Here is a 3,615-nt window from a genome sequence, read left to right as displayed (position 1 = left end):
TTTTGGTTGGTGAGATTGATTCGTAACAAGAGTTTTGCTGGCTTCCGCAGCCTTTGGGGATGCCGCTGCCGTACTGTACTTCGTTGCCGCTGCTCTGAGGGCCGCGGCTGCAACGGAGTTAACGTTCATAGGTGAAGTGATTTCCGCAGTGTCCTGTCTCTGACTAGTTATTTTGGCTCTGTCTCCTTTCTGCTTTCTCCGGGTGATGACCGGGGTTGTCCTTGGTGCTTCCTTTGACGAGGCTTTGGATTTTCCTTCTTCCTGCATCTTTTCAATCGTGCTGTCGTTTTCTTTCTGCACAAGGGAATTTCAAACAGCGAGAAACATAACTGTCCGTGCGGATCGGGTTAGTTTACGAAATTCATTACTCCAAGACAGAAAAAAAACTGCCCGAGGGCCACAGAGAACTTTTAAAAATGCGGGTTCATTGAAGGTATGTGGATACGTGAAAGGATCCCTTTGAAAATGCACGTAAATCTTTTTGAAAATTTTCGAAGACCCACCGGAAAGACAAGTCCGTACGAGATCTAAAAAATGTAAATCCATGGATCTAAGCAATAAATCTTTTAACCAGTTTGAATTGCTTCGACAGATACTGCCAGAGCTAATGAAGTAGAGCAATCATATGCTAATTTAATATGAAATCACAAGATAAGATAAATCTTTTATCGGGACGAAGTCCCTGTTTCTAGCGCCAAATTGTGAACACGTAAATCACCAAGGCATCTATATGTTCACAAACTTCGCACTCTAGGTACCGTCTCGCACTGATAATACGATTGCATTGATTCCTTGGCTCAAAACCCTCGGGTTTATCATAGCCTCATCTAATAACATCGCGAGGGGCGTTTACGCAGGGGAAGATAAAGAAAACGAAGTATAAAAGTAAAACTCAAGGAGCGTTAGGCGAATATAAAGTGCTGAAATGTAAATAAGACTGGGATTTACGTGGTTCAGCAATAAGGCCTACATCCACGGGGTTGTTGTTTCACTATATACTTGATGGTTACAGGGATAGTCGAGTGACTTTGGAGTTTACATAGGTCTGTATATTGTAAAGGACTAACTTACACTCACAATATTTCTCTCTCCTTCTCTCCTCGATTTTTCCGATCCCCTCACTCTTGGTGGAGAGGGGGTATTTATAGGGTTAGAGTGTGGGACCCATTTCTGAGGGCCGTTGGAACCTTATCTTCTTGTGTTTTGTGTCCATCACGCGGAGGTCTTCGTTCATTACTTGATCACGCAGAGGCATCCTCGTTCGTTCCACGGGTTGATCGACACGTATACTGCTCAGAGTGTTTAATGCGGGTAGTTGAGGCGCCTGCTCGTGTCAGACAAGTGTCTTCTGCCCCTGTCACGTCCATGTCAGTTAACTTTCTCTTCACCATTGATCTTAGCTTCTTTTGGGGATGAGATAAAGTAACTCTTCGGGAGTTATTTGGTGCTCCGTAGTACATCGTGTTTTCGGTGCATCTTTTAACTTCTGCCCTTAGATTTGTTCGGGCAAAGATCCGACGTCGCCGGGATAGGCTTCTTGGCTATGGGCGTGCGTCATCGTGTTTTGATGACTTTGCCTGCATGCTCTCCATGTATCTTCCTATATACACGTGTTCGATGATGAAATATGTACACACAGGCGTTGTGTTCAAGGAGTTGTGTAAGAATCTTGAATTTCGGATTTAGAGTTTTAAGCTTGACAACACAAAAATTTTATAGGAAAAATGATTGTTCAAGAGACATGGGAGTCTGAGACCGTCATGAAGATTTGGATTGTTTATCCTATTCATAAGTGTCTTTTTGATAGGGCACCAATAAGTCTAGCTATAGGTGAAAGGTTGTGTCTTTTGGGCTTTATCCTAACATATTAGCACTCATGTACTTAAAGAGACTTGAAGAGACATGTTTATTGTGTCTGAGTTCTAAACGACATGTAAAGTAGCCATCATATATTGTGACTTTAAGTGTGATGCAGATGTTGGTGACACATTGAGGACCTGTGAAGAACTGATGACGTGGCCAGTCAAATTGGACGATAGTAGAAAATATGTTGATGTGGCTTAACCAAAATCAAGAATTATTAAAATTTTTGGAATGCATCGTATGGAAAATATGAGATGTTTCATCATAAATGACAATCGGTATTTGAAATGGTGACCTTTCTTACTATATGTATAACAATAACAATTAGAAGAGAATAACCTATCTTTAGCGATGAAGAATTTGAATTCAGATATCGTATTAGAGATACCATCTCGATTAACCAAGACGAAGACAAGTTTCAAATCGATCTTACAGTGCAGAGAAGTATGCAGACTCTGAAAAAATCTGATGGGGAAACCAAAGACAGGTATGCTTTTGGTAAATAGGATTAGATGTGATTGTGATATCAAACTCTACTATAGAGAAAAATCTTCTGAGATGGTTAATTTTAGTTGTATCGAAGAACCACAAAATATTTACAAGTTGTTTACAGAGATAAGCAGTATACAAACTGGTGCTTGGTCCTTCAGCTTTGTTGGTACTTGCAATGGTTTGGTATGTTACGAAGTTTCAAAGTTCATATACATTTACAATCCTATCACTGGTGAACATATTCGTATTCCCAAAATGGGTTCAGAGTATGACGCCGACCCTGTTGGATTCAGTTAATTGTTGTCATTCCACTAATACATACAAGGTTGTTAAGATTGGTTAATGTACTGCAAATGGCAAGCGAAGCGTAAAAGTTTACACTCTTGGTGATGTAAGTGGGTGGAGAGAAAAACCAGAAATTTCCTATATGTTATCCAGATCGAGTGTTTTTAGTAATGGGGGTCTTTATTGGTTAACTATGTAGTTGTAGAAAATCTTACAACCACACCCAATGAAATCTAACACCTAAGATAAAGATCCACTAACAAATAAGAGATGAAGTGCATCGAAGTAAACATGAACACAAGGTTTTTTACGTGGTTCGGCCATTAATGATGCCTACATCCACGGGATTTCACTATGATCGGAAGTGTTACATACAAACTCCATTGCAAGAGATTGGAGTTCTTGTTGAACTCTAATTTGGGGGAGGAAGAAGATGGATCCCTAAAAACATCTCTCACTTTCCCTTATAAAGGGTAGGGATGTATATCAAGTTAAAATAGTGCCCTTAGGGGTGACTAGATATGATAAGAATTAGTAATGAGGTCATATCTCCTATGCACGGTTGTATCCAACTAAGTTACTTCTTCCTTAATCTTTGGACACGTGTCCCTTCACTAGTACAAATCTTCACATTGGCCACACTTAATCACCGTGTCCATAGGCTTTTGGTCATGGATTTTTTTCACTCCAAAAATGTGGCATCAGGTGCCGAGACAAAAAGGTATCCCTATGGCTACATAAACTTTGAGTGGCTATAAAATATAATTTACCATGGCCATAACTCTAAAACCGTGTCTATATGGTACTCAATATTTTTTTTGTAGTTAAGCATTTTCACTATCACCATGGCCATAGGATCCTTATAGACACACAGTTTAATTATATGTGGCTAAAGTTTACCTTAAAGTCACGTGAATTTTATTATAGCCGTGGCCTTTGTCATCAATTGGACACGCAAAATTCATTTTATCATGG

The sequence above is a fragment of the Papaver somniferum genome, chromosome 1 (genome assembly GCF_003573695.1).
Source record: "Papaver somniferum cultivar HN1 chromosome 1, ASM357369v1, whole genome shotgun sequence".
NCBI classification, from domain to species: Eukaryota; Viridiplantae; Streptophyta; class Magnoliopsida; order Ranunculales; family Papaveraceae; genus Papaver; species Papaver somniferum.
The sequence above is the reverse complement of the archived record's forward strand: the minus strand, read 5'-3'. Positions refer to the sequence as shown.